The following is a 16,608-nucleotide window of genomic DNA, read 5'->3' on the forward strand; positions in this document are numbered from 1 at the left end:
CACTGCTTTCATCACCTAATCACCTCCTAAAGGCCCTGCCTCCTAATACCATCATGTTGGGGATTAGGATATCAAAATATAAATTTTTGAGGAGGGAGGGCACACACATTTAGACCCTAGCAATCTCTGTCATTCTCTCTCCCTCCACTGGTCTCTCTCTCTCTCAGCATTTTCCTATCTGTTTCTATATACTCTAGCGGCTAGTTTTCACGTATTTTATATCCTTTGTCTTCATTATTTTACTTTATCCCCCTCCATCCCAAATTACTTGCCTCATTTATTTATTAGTTAATTTTTGAATGATTTCCTCCTGTCTGTTTCAGTATGTTTCATTTATTCTCTCAAAATGTTTGAGAAAATGGTTTGGGGAAGCCTAATTACTATTTTTTTCACCTCTCTAGCTGGTAAGCCATTGAGAAAAAAATGTAAAAATTAAAATGCAGATGAAATCACAATATACTTGAATGTAGTTAAACGTTTATTGTACAATATACCAGAATCTCCTGTCCCAGTCCTGATATGCACTTACATTTCCAGACACATGCACACGCAAAAGGTGGACAGTGGCTGACTTGGAGAGTGTCGGCCAACTCTTGTAGTAGGCTTACATCATCACTTAATAGATATGAAGTCAAATACTTTTTTATTTTATTGAGGAAATCCATGTCTATCGTGAGACAGAAGGAGTGGTAGACATTTCCATGATACTTGACTTTTTCCTAGTGACTCCAACACTAATTAACATGGCCCACTGGCTATTAGGACCTACCTGTTTTTACCAAACAGACACATGCCTCTTCCTCTGGTGAGGAGAAGTAGCCTCTGTACTTTGGAGAGGTACCAGAAGGGTTGACTCCAATACTTCACATTTCTGTGAAATGCTATGGGTTCTGGAGGCTGACTGCATGTCAGCTTAGATCTGAGTCTGTCCTGAAAATCCCACCCAGTAAAAGGGAGCTTGTCCCACTCAACAGGGAAGGTCAAACCCAATATTGGGTGGATGCAAGGGTATGTAGTTCCTGCTAACTTGCCTAAATTTGGGACAAATGTAGAAGATTGTCCCAGCTCCCGACCTTCCTGTGGTATGGACTGTAGCAGAGACCTCCGTGGTAACTGTGGCAGTTCAACTTTATCTGCCCAATCTTTGACTTTTCACTATTTTACAGGTGTTGTTGCTGAGAACCCTTCCCAATAAACTTCCTTCATGGGTATCTCTGTCACAGAGTCTGTTTGCAGGGGAACAACATAAGAGATGCACACTGGAAATACTCAGGAGCTTTTTAGTAACACTTGACCCCAGCCTCAGAGATTATGATTTAATTGGTTTAAGAAGAAGCCTAAGCATCTTAAACACTCCCTAGATAATTCTAACGTGCAGCTAGGGACGAAAACCACTGTCTTAACCCATTGAGCTTAATAATGAAGCATATGGTGTGGTCATTACCTTTGGGAGAGTAAACTAGTAATATATCAGGGCAGTACTGCTCCACCTAATCTCCATGAGGCAGCCCATACTTGCAGCCCCTGTATGAACCACTACTATTTTATCTATTTTCTATGATGAGCTATGAGCTATGTAGACAGTACAATTTTTTTCTCAGAAGACTACAAAGTGGGTCAGAAGAAGACACTAATACGATTAACTGCAAGGCTGCATTATACCCTAGGCAGAATATTTTATCATTATTCAATTTTCCATCTCAAATTATGCCCATCTTTATTGTTTAATATAGCTCACCAGAGATTATGCCATTAGCCCAAATAATTACAACATGAACAATGCCCCAAATTTGAACACTCTGTACAAAACTCCTTCAATTATTGATTTTCCAGGAAGAAATTAGAGAAGAAAAATGAAATCTTATCATATTAAAAATCCAAAGAAATAAAAGATAAAAATGTTTGCACTTCCAAATTGATATTTTTGTAGGTCGCAGACAGAGTTATCTACTGCAAAAGCCTGTGTAAAGCTTGGTTTTCTTCTTCAATATCTATGGCCCATTTATACTTGAAATAAGTCCCTTACCACCATCCCAAAAGCTGAAATAATCCAGCATTCTATCTTTCGTTTGTCTCACTTTTACACGGCATCAGAACCCCAGACCCACATTCAGAAAATTTAGAAATCAGGAATATAAATCTAGCTACAGAGATGTTCTCCTGAGAAATATTATATTCCCAGAACCTGGTACTTTGTATAAGTCTCCAATATTTTTAGCAACCAGACAATAGCAGACACAGTTGTTGTAAAACAAGTACACAGCAAAAAGAAAAAGCATGAGTTATGAAAGGTGTTATGCATGTTTTAATATTTGTTTGTTTAAAAAGAATTGCTGATGAACTTGAATATTTTCTTCATATGTTAATCATATGAAATAATTAGGTGATTGCCCACGACTTGAAGTACATAATTTACACTTAGAGTGTACTTAGGTTCCTTATAAAACTACGGAAATGAAAAACCTTGCCAATTGTTTGATTGGTGATGTAGCAAATAGTACTAGATTTCAATATGAAATTAGCCTGCGCCAAAAATTTTCTACAAAGAAAAAAAGAATGGTGGTATTGACTAGCCCAGAACCCTTTTTTATTGTATACAATAAGAAAAAGTAAATACAACTATGCTAAAACAAAATTGCATGCACTTTTTATAAAGATTTGAATATCCTCAAATACATATATGCTTTAAATGCAAACAGTCAAGGTCTACTGCTGGAAACCACTCACTACTAATAATGAAGTAGGGCACATAGTCGTCAGTTGCTTCTGCTTTTTTGTATGTAATAGATTCTCTTCTCTGCCTTGCTCAACCTCATTCTATTCATATATAAATCTTGTCTTTTGTGCCTTCTCCAGACATTTTCAGTTGAAGCTCTCCTGAAAACAATCTCCTCAGACAGGAAACATTAGAAAAACAACTGAACCTAACAAATAAGTAGGATTTGAAATTTGTTTTACTGTTATATGTCATCATCGAATTTTTCCAGAAGAGACCCTAAGCAATTTTGGATTCACTGAGAACTTTCCCTTGTCCTACCCAAGCTAATTTGGTATAGATTCCTACCTTATTTCCTGAAAGTCAGTCCAATTCCCTATGGGTTACAGAAATCTTTGACACCTTCTTTTTGACGGCTGAATTGTTGATCCCTGTATGATAGGTGCTAAAAATGTTGGATGGGATTCCTGTGACTGTGCCTTATCTAACAATTTGAGACTTCCTGGCTACAACTAACTCCAAGGTTCCACACTCAAACAGACAATATACTTTTGGCTAGCTCAACAAGTGAGATACCATAGTCTCAGTTCAGACTTAGAGGTTGGTTACTGCTACTATAAAAAATACTTCCTGCCTTGCAACACACACACACACACACACACACACACACACACACACACACACACAAATCTTGATTTTTATGCAGTGATGCTTTTTCATTATAAATGGCAGAATAGGGAAAAAGTTTTGATGAGAGAGATTTATGTAAAAAGGTATAAGCAGTGTAGATTTATTTCAATATTTTGAGTGACTGTATACTATCCCATTATATGCATATTTATAAGTTATTTGACCATTCTATTAATGGTCATTTACCCTGTTTTCAGTTTCTTACAAACAAAATTGAAATGAACATCCTGTTACTTATACCTTTATTATATCTCAGTTGGAAGGCCGAAGACATATACAAACATAAATAGAAATAGAAATGTGAATGCGTATATAAATATAAGATAATTCTAACGTGCAGCTAGGGAGGCCTCACAATGATGGTGGAAGGCAAAAGAAAAGCAAAGGTACATCTTACATGGTGGCAGGCAAGAGAGCTTGTGCAGGGGAATTCCCATTTATAAAACCATCAGATCTCATGAGACTTACTACCACAAGAACAGTATGTGGGAAACTGGAAACCAGCTCCATGATTCAATTATCTCAGCCTGGCCCTGCCCTTGACATGTGGGGATTATTACAATTCAAGGAGAGATTTGGATGGGGACACAGCCAAAACATATCATAAGTATTTAATGCATTGCAATTTATTTGGGCATATGCCATAAGATGAAGATACATTTCCAACATTTTCTGCATGGATTGCCAATTATAAAAGGAATGATAATTAAACAATGAATTCTTTTCTGAAAGAATTTAACTACCCCTTTCATGTGATAAAATTTCATAAACATTGATGTACATCTATGAACTACTAGTATGTTCTAATGATGTTTTTCTATTTATTTACCAAATCCTATTTTTTCTCCATTATAGGACCTGTGTATCATGTTCTTATATCCATTAAAGCAATTATTTCACTCTTTTAAATATTTTTCCTGGGCTATTCTAGAGCATATATAATCCATGTGAGAATAAGGTAATTTTATATGTTTTCCAAAATAAATGTGTTGGGATTTTTATTGTAATTGCATTTAATTTGTATATTAATTTCATAAATGAACATATAATGGTTTTTAATGTTCTCCAAGGAAACATTGTCATAAAGTGCATTTTTGCAGTTCAATATCTGTCTACCTACCTACCTATCTAGATTTTAAACTGGATAAATCCTTTAAAAATGTTGTTAAATAGCAATAATTTTTCTTAACGTAATTTATTTTCAATTTTAAAAATGTAAAACTATATGTACATATTAAAATATTTTTATATGAATAAGAAATACGCATATCAATGAAACAAATTGATGACCTCTGCAGGGGAAAAAAGGGAAGTAGGGTGTTAAAGACTAGGTTTAGTTAAATTTATATCTTAGTTTTAAAATGTTTGAATTATATAGCAAAATGTTAAAATTTGATCAATATAGATGGTAGGTATACAGGTTATTTTACTGTCCATAATTTTCTGTAAGTTTGAAGTACCTTATAATTTACACATTACTTTTAAAATGTTTTTTCTTTACTTTCCATTATCAGAGATCTCACCAGTGTATTGCTGTTTGTTGTTTTTCTTTTACTCTTCTTGGTTCTTGCTCTTTTTGATATAAAAACCAAAGCTTTTCTTCAGCTTGGGAATATATTTTTTAACAGATTCTCCTCCATCAGTTCTTTCTTCTCTTTTTTGTTACTCCTATTGTTATATTTAGACCATCTGTCTCTATTTTCTATTTACCTTATCTTTTCACTCATTTTTCCCTTTTTAAAGTTTGTTATTCTTTTGCTCTCTATTGTAAAATATTTCTTCCAGTTGATCCAGATGATCTTCTAATGTACCATATTTATTCTTTTACCCTGCTTCTGACTTAACTTTGTATTTCTAAAATAATTCATGCAAAAATATTTATATTTATATGATATCTTTTGTATTTTTCATTTAGAATTTGACTTAGTTTGTTTCATCTTTTGATTTTTTCCTCTTTTCTTCATTAAATCTGTTTCAATTCGGTACTGAATGTTTGGTTAGTTCAGTTTGATTCTACTTCCCAAAGCTGTTGATTTCCCTTATTGTTAAAACAATTTTAACTGCCTGCTCATATGTGAGCATAAACAGCTCCAACTGCCTGTTAGTTAACTTAAATGAGTTCCTTTAGTATCTCTGCATGCCAAGCTGCAAAAGCCTCATTGAGCATTGGTGGGTCACTAGCCAATAGTTGGTGAGGAGGGGAAGACCATCTCCAATTGTAATATAGAATATTAGTTCAACTCAACTAGGAGATCATTTCAAGACCGTTCATGTCAGCATTCCTTCTTCTAGGGCTGGAAGCAGATAGTGGTCAGGAATAATTCTCACTCGGCATTTTTGTGTGATAAAGAGATACATGCTGGCAATATGCTGATCCCCATTGAACAGTTTCAGGGTAGTGGACTCCTTCCAGATTCTCCCAGAGAGGCAGGTATCCTTATCGTCCCAAAAAACGTGTTTTTCATTTTTGTTCCACTTCTCAACTAAAATAAGTAATGAAATAGAAATTGCCCTTCAATGAAACGTATCTATTTAATATGAACAAGAAGTTCAGAAAGTATATCAAATTTTCTTGAGCTGCTTTATAGTAAAGAGTTTACAAAGAGTTGAATATGCAGATTTATTGTCTACTCTTTATTGAGATAAGTAGTTAATAGTATGAGCTAAAAAACACTATTCAAATGGTGATTTATGAGAATCTGGACTCAAACAGAGCTCTTCCAGGAATCGGGTCAAAAAATGTATCAGAGCTGATATCCAAGCACAGGAAACCCAGCACAGAACACAGCAACATTTGGGTACCTTGTGGATTTTTTTCTTTGAGAGTTTCCTGGAAGGACCACACTTATTATATATTAAAGTGAAGATAGACATACCCATGGAAGGTAGTGGCATTAGTGAGGTTTCTCTATATGGCTTTTCTAGTAGTGGATGTGAACAAGTAGCATTTTAGTCCATTTTGTGTTGCTATAAAGGTAATATCTGAAGCTGGGTAATTTATAGAGAAAAGAGGTTTCTTTGCCTCACAGTTCTGCAGGATGTACAAGAAACATGATGTCAGTATGTACTTCCAGTGCAGACCTCAGGAAGCTTTTAATCATAATGCAAGGTGAAGGGGAACCAGCATATCACATCACAAGAGACAGAGCAAGAGAGAAGGGAGGTGCCATGCTCTTTTTAACAACCAGTCTTCACATAAACTAATAGGTTGACAACTCACTCATTACCAAAGGGATGACACTAAGCCATTCCTGAGAAATAAGCCCTAATGACCCAAATACCTCCCACTTGCCCTCGCTTCCAACATTGGAGATTACATTGTAACATAAAATTTCGAGGAGGCAAACATCTAAACTATATCAAGTAGGAAATAGAATAAGACAGCACAATATAGGTGGATGTTATGTAGTGATTATAGCTACCAGACAGCTACACTTGGTTGTTATTATGTGTGATCCGTCATTACTTGGGAACTTTCAGAAATAACTGAGGTTCTCTTTGGTTGAAAGGACTGAGGTCCTTGTTCATGTATGGGTGGAGTATTAAGCCAATATTTATTTCAGTAGCATGTTAATAATAAAAATCAACAATTACAAAGTGTTTTTTATTTGTCAGGAAATGTGCTAAATGCCTTTTATTTACTTGTGTTAATTTATTTAATCCTCTCACTTATTCCATAAGTTGTTACGATTGTTGCTTGCTATTTTATAGGTGAGAAAACTGAGACTAAAATGGTGAAATGACTAGTCTAATGTCACAAATCTTCAAAGCCTTTGTACTCTTAATCTCTACATCCTATATTACATGCAGCAGAACTGGGCACTTCACACTGGGCAGATATTGAGGCCCATGACAAAACCAGGGTGTCAACAAATAGGCTGTGAAAAGAGTTTAAAAGACACAGAAATGTCAAAAAAAAAAAAAAAAAAAAAAAAGCCTATCAAATAAAGAAAAAGTTATCAAGGAGTTAATCAGAAGCCTTCTGGCTTCCACCAGAAGCCAATCGCAGACTACTTATGTGGTCAGGTGATGACAGATTTGTGTGACGTATTTTAAACATAACTGCAAATGGTTTTGAAGACACACCCATATGGTGATTCACCAAAGGATTTACCAGTTCACCCTTTTAGCTCAAGATGGTAAACTGGATGACTGAATAAACTCAAGTTTCATCAGACAAGCACTTAATATATGCCCCAAAGGGAAAAAGAAAGGATCTTAAAAGCAGCAAGAGAAAAGAAACAAATAACATACAATGGAGCTCCAGTAAATCTGGAAGCAGACTTCTCAATGGAAACCTTACAGACCAGGAGAGAGTGGTATCATATATTTAAAGCTGAAGGAAAAATAAATTTTATTTTAGAATAGTATATCCAGTGAAAATATTCTTCAAACATGAAGGAGAAATAAAGACTTACCCAAACAAAAGCTGAGTGATTTCATCAACACCAGACCTGTCCTACAGGAAATGCGGAACAGAGTTCTTCAATCTGAAAGAGAACGATGTTAATGAGCAATAAGAAATCATCTGAAGTTATAAAACTCACTGGTACTAGTAAATAAACAGACAAATGCAGAATATTGTAAACATTATAATTGTGTAGTATAAACTATTTAAATCTTGAGTTGAAAGACTCTAAGATAAACATATCAAAATATAAACTACAACAATCTTTGAAGATGTAGACTGTATAATAACATATGCATAGAAACAACAAAAAGTTAAAAAGTGGAATGAAGGGCAAGCATAGTTGTTTTTTTGTTGTTGCCTTTTATTTTTGCTTGTTTTTGCAATGTGTTAAGCTGGCATAAGTTTGAAACAATGGGCTATGTTATTTGTAAGTTTCAATGTAACCTCAAATCAAAAATTATACAACAGATACACAAAAAATAAAAAGTAAGAAATTAAAACATGATAAGAGAAAATAACTTTTACAAAAAGAAAGACATGAAGGAAGATATGAAGAAAGAGAAAACCACAAAACAAAACAAAACTAATAAGAAAATGGCAATAGTACATTTTTACTTATCAATAATAACATTGAGTGTAAATGTACTAAACTTTCCAATCAAATGACAGTGGCTGAATGCATAAAGAAAAAGTCTAAACCATCTGGTGCCTACTAAAGAGACACACTCCACCTATAAAGACACACACAGACTTTTAGTCTATAAAGAAATTGAATAATATATTTTATGAAAAAAGGAATGAAAACAGAGTAGGAGTAGCTATACTTTTATCACATCACACAAAATAGGTTTCAAGACAAAAACCTTTAAAAAAAAAGACAAAGACGGTCATTATATATCAATAAGGGGGTCAATTCAACAAGAAGATTTAACAACTATAAATCCTTATGCACCCAACACTGGAGCACCCAGATATATAAAACAAATATTATTAGAGCTAAAGACAGAGATAGATCCCAATACAATAATAGCTGGAAACTTAAACATCCCATTTCAGCATTGGAGAAATCAACCAGAGAGGAAATCAAAAAATAAACGTAAGACTTAATTTGCACTACAGACCAAATGGATCTAATGCATATTTATAGAACATTTCATCCAATGGCTGTGGAATACACATTCTTTTTATCAGCACATGAATCGATCTCAAGGATAGACCATATAAGACCAAAATAAGTCTTAAAAATTCAAAAAGATTGAAATCATATGAAGTATTTTCTCTGACCACAATGGAATAAAGCTAGAAATAAACAAGAGGAACTTTAAAAATTATAAGAACACATAGAAATTAAACAACATGCCCCTGAATGGCCAGTGGACCAATGAAAAAATTAAGAAGGAAATTTAAAAATGTATTGAGAAAAATAAAAATTGAAACTCAACATACCAAAACCTATGGGATACGGCAAAGGCAGAACTAAGAAGAAAGTATGTAGCAATTAGTGCCTACATCAAAAAATAAAAAATTCAAATAAACAACCTAATGATGCATCTTAAAGAACTAGAAAAGCAAGAGCAAACTGAACCCAAAATTAGGATAAAATTAATTGTTGGAACCGAACTGTCGATTCCTTCCTGGGCAGGGGTCGCCGCGAAGGATCACCGACACGAGATTCACAGCAGAGAGTTATTTATTACTAGCGTGCTAGGGTCCCAAGCTCTAAGTTGGCCCTGGGACCCTGACTGCTTGTTACAGGCTGTTTATATAGTCAAACACAAGTTTAAACACAGCTTACGGTGCGAAATTTAAACAAAGCTTTAGGCGCGTGGTAATTGGGTCTGTCTATGGCCTGAGCAAGGTGTCTTGTTCTAATTGGTTAGAGCAGGACCTTATGAGGTTTTTTTCCTGGAGTTGTTGATTCCGGGAACTTCGAGGCAGGGTGGGACCCCCGGAATTGGCAGGGTGGGACCCCATGAGGTTGTTTCCCGGAATTGGCAGGGTGGGACCCTATCAGGGTGGGACCCTATTGAGGCAGGGTGGGACCCTATCCAGAGCCACCTGGTGTTAATTTTTTTAAGTTCTTTTTTTATGAGGCCTAGTTTCTAAGTTTTATGCGGCCTAGTTTCATTCCCTCCTCTTTTTGTGTCAGAGGCTCAATCTTGAGCCTCTTTTTTAGTCCTGAGGGTCTGGTATTGTTGGGTCAGAACCATAGCATGTACTATGTTTCCCGAAAGTCAGGATGAGCGTGAGCAGGATGAGGGATCCTAAGATGGTGGAGATTAGGGTGCTAAGCCAAGGGGATTGGTTGTACCAATTTTTAAACTAACTTTGTTGAGATTTTTTTTTTTTTTTTAATTTTTTTTTTTAGTTTTGCCATAGAATCTTTAACTATTTTTGAATGATCTGCATAAAAACAACATTGCTCTTTCAGGGCTGCACAGAGCCCGCCCTTTTTCAGAAAGACAATTTCTAGTCCTTGTCGGTTTTGTAATACAACTTCAGACAGAGAAGTTAAGGACTGTTTAAGTTTTGTGATAGATTGTTCTATGGCTCTAAGGTTTTTATTTATGGTTACTTTAAGTTGTTGTAGATAATGGTTACCATGCACTAGGGCTGCTGTCCTGGTTTTAACTTTAGCCGCTACCTTAATTTTTAACATGTTGGTGAGGGTGAGGGAGATTAAGGGCGGGGAGGTGCTTTGAGGAGTTTTTAGTTGGGGCTTCTCCGATATGGAAACCGGGGGCTTCCTAGCTTTTAATAAAACCTGGTTTGGCCTTACTGCAACAGGGGCAGTGTCTGGATTGACTAATAGTCTGATTTGGAGGGGAATTTTAGGCGGGTTGTGCTGGTATAAATAGAGACCTTATATTAACTTTGTTGTTATTTATCTGTTATCAGATTTTGCCGCATTTTTAAACTTGATGCGAACCAGGTTGCAATTTTCTGAATATCGGGTTGTGGTACAGGGCTGGACAAAGGACATGGTTATATACCAAGGTTTTGTGGCTTATTTTTACTTTTTATTATTAGTAGTTACACAGGACCAGCTTTTGCAATATAAGTGTGTCAGATTTTTACAAGTTTTTTTTATTTGTCCTGTCCTGAATCCGGGACAGGCATAAAACCTGTTCCGGCTGATGGACACCTTTCTAGCCTGTCCTTTTTATTTTTGTTCATCCTGAGGAGTCCTTAATAGGACTCCTGTGGGACCAGTAAACCGGGGGCCTGTGTTTCTTATCTTTTCTGTTTTTTTTTTTTTTAGGTTGAAATAGAGGTCTGGAAACCAAGTCTTTATAGGAGTATTTTCGGAGGTCTTATTTAAGACCTCTTGATTATTAAAATTAATTATCTGTCAGGTCAGGCTAAATGGCCGGTGGGGGTTAGCGTCAAACACTACACTAGAGACGGCGCAGGGAAGAAGGGCAAACAATAAGCAAGGAGTTAGATATGAGAGAGTCTTATCTTGAGCGGGTCCGTGGAGCGTCGGAGTTTCCATGTTTCAAGTGGTGTTGGTCCGGACGTCTCTGGAGCAGCCTTGGCGTGGGATGCGTGGATCTAAGTGGAGATTCCGTCAACTTTTATGGCTGTGGGCGTGGTCAGGAGAACAATGTAGGGTCCTTTCCACCGAGGCTTTAGTCCTTGAGTACGGTGCCGTCTAACGTAGACAGAGTCTCCCACCTGGAAGGGGTGACTGGTCTGTGGATGTCCTGGTTGGTACAGTTCTGCCAAGGGGGCCCAGATTTGGGCCTGTACTGCTTGGAGTCTTTTTAGCCGAGCCTGTAGGTCAGTTTTAGGATCGGAGGGGGAGAAGGAGTTAAGCAAGGTTGACAAAGGGGGAGGTCCTCCGTAGAGGATTTTATATGGAGTGAGTCCAAAACGGTTAGGTGTATTTTGGGCCTTTAACAGAGTTAAGGATAGGAGGCGTCTCCAATTTTTTAAACCAGTCTCTAAGGTCAATTTAGTAAGGGTCTCTTTTATTGTTTTATTTATTTTTTTTACCTGTCCTGAGCTCTGGGGTTTATAGGCACAATGTAATTTCCAATTAATCTCCAATATCCTGGCGAGCCCCTGACTTACCTGAGAAACGAAGGCCGGCCTGTTATCTGACCTAATTACCTTGGGAAGTCTGAATCTAGGAAAGATTTTTTCCAGAATTTTCTTGGCTATTATGTGTGCCGTTTTTTGCCGGGTGGGGTAGGCTTCTACCCATCCTGAAAAGATATCTATAAACACTAGTAAGTACTTATATCCAGCATAGTGAGGTTTTATTTCAGTGAAGTTTATTTTTTAATAGACTCCTGGGCGATTACCACGAGTTCGTTTCCTTTCTGGCACTCGGGTAGCCCCAGCGTTTACCTGCTGACAGACCTTACAGGCAGATGTTACTTGTTCTACGAGGGTACTTGTCTTTGGGATTAGAAAGTCAGTTTTTTTAATCAGTAATTTTAGCTTTCGATTACTCAAGTGTGTCCAGGCATGCATCTGCTGGATCATTGCCAGGGCCTCCTTGGTCAGCATTGGGGTTTCGTCAGTGCTGCCAGCAGTTATGCCCCCCGGGATTTTTTTCTTGGCCCAGCCGTGGGGGCTGAGCTTTCTCAGGGACCCCTTCTGGGGGTCCGGCAGGTGACACAGGGCGGCTGGGCTGGGGGGTGCCCCCAGGACTGGGCTCTGTGCCTTTTTGCAGGGAACCTTCCGAATGGAAACTTTGGTTGCTATTCTCATCATTGAGATCCAGCAGGATGAGAGGGCCACCCCCTCGGGGACTGGCGCCCCTGCCCCGACGTTCCCGGCCACGGGATCTCTTTGCCCCACCACCTGCCCGCCTTCGCTCCTCCTCCTGGGGGTCCACCACTGGCACTCACTTGAAGATACGAAGGGAAGTGTCGCCCACAGTCACTCATTGCTTCTTCTATCTCCGGACCTTCTCGATGGTCGCCATTACCTTCTTGATGTCATCTTCGGCCCGGCTCCGGGTCTCGGCCCGTACGGTCCGGCCGGCCATGCTGGCGGGGCTGGGGCCGGAGCCGAGCCCGCGGCGGGGCCGCCTCCCGTACGGCGGGCTCAGGCTCGGCGCGAGGCCCGGGCGCCGCGCTCTCGGCCTGCCATCCCCCCGGGAGTTGGCCGCGCCTTCTTTCGTCCTCAACGCCTCTGCGAGTCCCCTGTTCTTTGCAGTAGGCATACTGGTCTTTTTTTACTTTTGGCCGTCTCCGCTTTTTTTTTTTTTCTTGGTCCTTTTTTTTTTTACAACTGCCGCCAGGATTTTTGTTAAATGCTTATCCTTTACTCGGTTCTTACAATCCTCTCGCTCTATCTGTTCCTTTGCTGACCTGGCTTCCCTTTCCTCAGGGGTTTTTTTTTTATCTTGGCCAAATTTGTGGGGCGTTTTCCTGCCCCTTTGAGACCCGCCAACAGAGCCTGGCGATAGATTTGGAGACTCTCCTTACCTGGTGCCGTTTCATAGTCCCAGTCCGGGCGGGGGAGGGGAAATCCCTCGTCTATTTTATTGGGAAGTTGGGTTGGGAGGCCTCCTGGTCCTGGCACATTTTTCCGGGCCTCCAAGAGGACCTGCTGCCTTTTTTAGTGGTTAAGAGGACCTGCAGGAGTTGCTGGCAATTATCCTAGGTGGGCTGGTGGGTGAGGAGAATGGATTCTATTAACGAGGTTAGGGCCTGAGGGTCTTGGGAAAAGGAAGGGTTATGGGTCTTCCAGTTATAGAGGTCAGAGGCAGAGAAGGGCCAGTACTGGACCGTGCGATTGACAGTACGGAGGGGAAAAAGGGAGGATTACTAAGTGGAAGGGCCTTCTGGGTCCTCAGTCCGCCGCAAGCGGAGACGAGGAGGTGTCGGCAGCGGCGTCCGAGGGGTGAGTTTGGGCGGGGCTGGAGAAGGAGACGGGGTGGAGGGAGGGGCCGAGGGAGAAGTTGGAGAAAGGGTAGGGGCCGAGGTGGTAGAGGAAAGAGCTGGGGACAAGACAGGGGGCAAGGGTGAAGCGTAAGGTGGAGGCCCCAGAAGGGGTTCATCTGGGAGGACTGGCTTATGCGGGTCCGGATTCCGATTCTTTGGGGCTTCTAAGGCAAGGAGGGTAGATTGGGATGGGGAAGGGGAATGGAGGAAGGGTTTCACCCAAGAGGGAGGATTTCGGACCAGATCCTCCCAAGTAATTATGTAGGCCACCTGGTCTGGGTGTCCGTGTGGCCCAGGATCCATCACTGTTGCTTTAACCTGTAAGATAATTGGGAGGTTAAATGTTCCGTCCCGGGGCCACCCAATATGGAGGGTAGGCCACTCGGACGAGCAGAATTTTCGCCATCGTCCCTTACGGACTTTTATGGAGAGGTTGTGGGCTCGAGCCCGAACGTCAGGGAAGTGAGTCAGGGTCAGAGACAAAGGAGTCGTCAACGTCTGTCTTATTTCGTCCACGTATAACAAGGACAAAACAAAAGAAACAAAAACAAAGACCAGACAAGTAAGGAGAAGCCGCGCGGCCAGAGAGTAGCGCCACAAGATTACAAAATATTCAGACGGCAGGGGCGGCCTGCCTACAGATTTGAGGAGGCTGACCGAGTCATCAGCCTTCTCCCAGACTACCGCCAGGGCGTCCCCCAGGGCGTGAGTGGGAAGGTGCCGGACACGTCTGTCCCCCTTCCCCACTTAATTTAGAAGGAGTACTCCCCAGAGTTCAGAGTTAGCCGGCAAGACAGACAGAACAAAACGAAAGTACCTGGTAGGTCCGTTCAGTCAGCAGTCCGTGGCCCGAGCCAGATGGGTCTCCGCCGGATGGGTCGGGGGTCCTTGGACGACCCCACTTCCCGGCCAACGCACCAAATGTTGGAACCGAACTGTCGATTCCTTCCTGGGCAGGGGTCACCGCGAAGGATCACCGACACGAGATTCACAGCAGAGAGTTATTTATTACTAGCGCGCTAGGGTCCCAAGCTCTAAGTTGGCCCTGGGACCCTGACTGCTTGTTACAGGCTGTTTATATAGTCAAACACAAGTTTAAACACAGCTTAGGGCGCGAAATTTAAACAAAGCTTTAGGCGCGTGGTAATTGGGTCTGTCTATGGCCTGAGCAAGGTGTCTTGTTCTAATTGGTTAGAGCAGGACCTTATGAGGTTTTTTTCCTGGAGTTGTTGATTCCGGGAACTTCGAGGCAGGGTGGGACCCCCGGAATTGGCAGGGTGGGACCCCATGAGGTTGTTTCCCGGAATTGGCAGGGTGGGACCCTATCAGGGTGGGACCCTATTGAGGCAGGGTGGGACCCTATCCAGAGCCACCTGGTGTTAATTTTTTTAAGTTCTTTTTTTATGAGGCCTAGTTTCTAAGTTTTATGCGGCCTAGTTTCATAATAATAATCAGAGTGAAAATAAATGAAATAAAAATGAGAGAACAATGCAGAATATCAACAAAATAAAAAGTTATTTTTTTAAGCAAAATCAACTAAACATTATTCACAGTAACTACAAAAGAAAGGGGAGATCCAAATAAGTAAAATCAGAGATGAAAAAGAAGACATTACAGCTGATACCACAGAATTTCACGGAATCATTAGAGGTAACTATGAAAAACTGTATGCCAATAAATTGTAAAACCTAAAAAAAAATGAATAAATTCCCAGACACATTCAACTTACCAAGAATGAACAATGAAGAAATCCAAAACCTCAGTAGACCAATAACAAGTAATGGGATCAAAGCTGTAATAAAATGTTTCACAGCAAAGAAAAGCCTGGGACATGATGGCCTCACTGCTGAATTTTACCAAACATTTAAAGAAGAACTAATACCAATCCTATGCAAACTATTCTTAAAAGCAGAGGAGGAGAAAATACTTCCAAATTCATTCTACAAGGTTATTAATACCCTGATATTAAAACCATAAAAAGACACATCATAAAAAATAAAATTTCAAGCTAACATGTTTGATGAACATTGATGCAAAATACTATAAAACTGAATTTAAGAACACATTAAAACAAGATAATTCTGAAGGGGTGGCCTGCCCCTCCACACCTGTGGTTGTTTCTCGTAAGGTGGAACGAGAGACTTGAGAAAAGAAATAAGACAAAGTATAGAGAAAGAAAAGCGGGGCCCAGGGGACCCGCGCTCAGCTTACAGAGGACCCACGCCGGCCACGGTCTCTGAGTTCCCTTAGTATTTATTGATAATTATCTTTACCATCTTAAAGACAGGGGAGTGGCAGGACAATAGGATCAAAGAAAAAAGAGGAAATCGGCAGTAAGACATATGAACAAAAACCTCTGTGACATGAATAAGTTCAAAGGAAAATGCTGTGCCTTGAGATGCATATGCAAACATCTCCATAAACCTTTTAGCAGCATAGTTTCAGTCTATCACATGGGGAGAAACCTTAGACAATACCTAGCTTTCCTAGGCAGAGGTCCCTGCGACCTTTGGCCGTGTACGTGTCTCTGGGTAGTTGAAATTAAGAGAATGGTGATAACTTTTAACCAGCAAGCTACCTTCAGGCATTTGTTTAACAAAGACACATCCTGCACAGCCCAAAATCCATTAAACCTTGAGTCACCGCAACACATGTCTCTTGCAAAGGACAAGGTTGGGGGTAGGGTCACAGATTAACAGCGTCTCAAATACAGAACAAAATGGAGTCTCTTATGTCTACTTCTTTCTATATAGACACAGTAACAGGCTGATCTCTCTTCCTTTTCCCCACATAATTCATCATGACCAAGTGGGATTTTTCCCAGGGATGTAATGATGGTTGAACATATGCACATTGATCAATACAATACATTACATCAACAGAATGTA

General features: G+C 39.8%; 1 pseudogene; it reads right to left on the reverse strand.

Moving 5' to 3' along the window:
* Positions 1-12,104: 12,104 nt before the first annotated feature.
* On the reverse strand, positions 12,105-12,867 carry LOC135969118 (B-cell CLL/lymphoma 7 protein family member C pseudogene; annotated as a pseudogene).
* Between the last annotated feature and the right edge of the window lie 3,741 nt (positions 12,868-16,608).

This window comes from Macaca fascicularis, chromosome X, assembly GCF_037993035.2.
Source record: "Macaca fascicularis isolate 582-1 chromosome X, T2T-MFA8v1.1".
Lineage (NCBI taxonomy): Eukaryota > Metazoa > Chordata > Mammalia > Primates > Cercopithecidae > Macaca > Macaca fascicularis.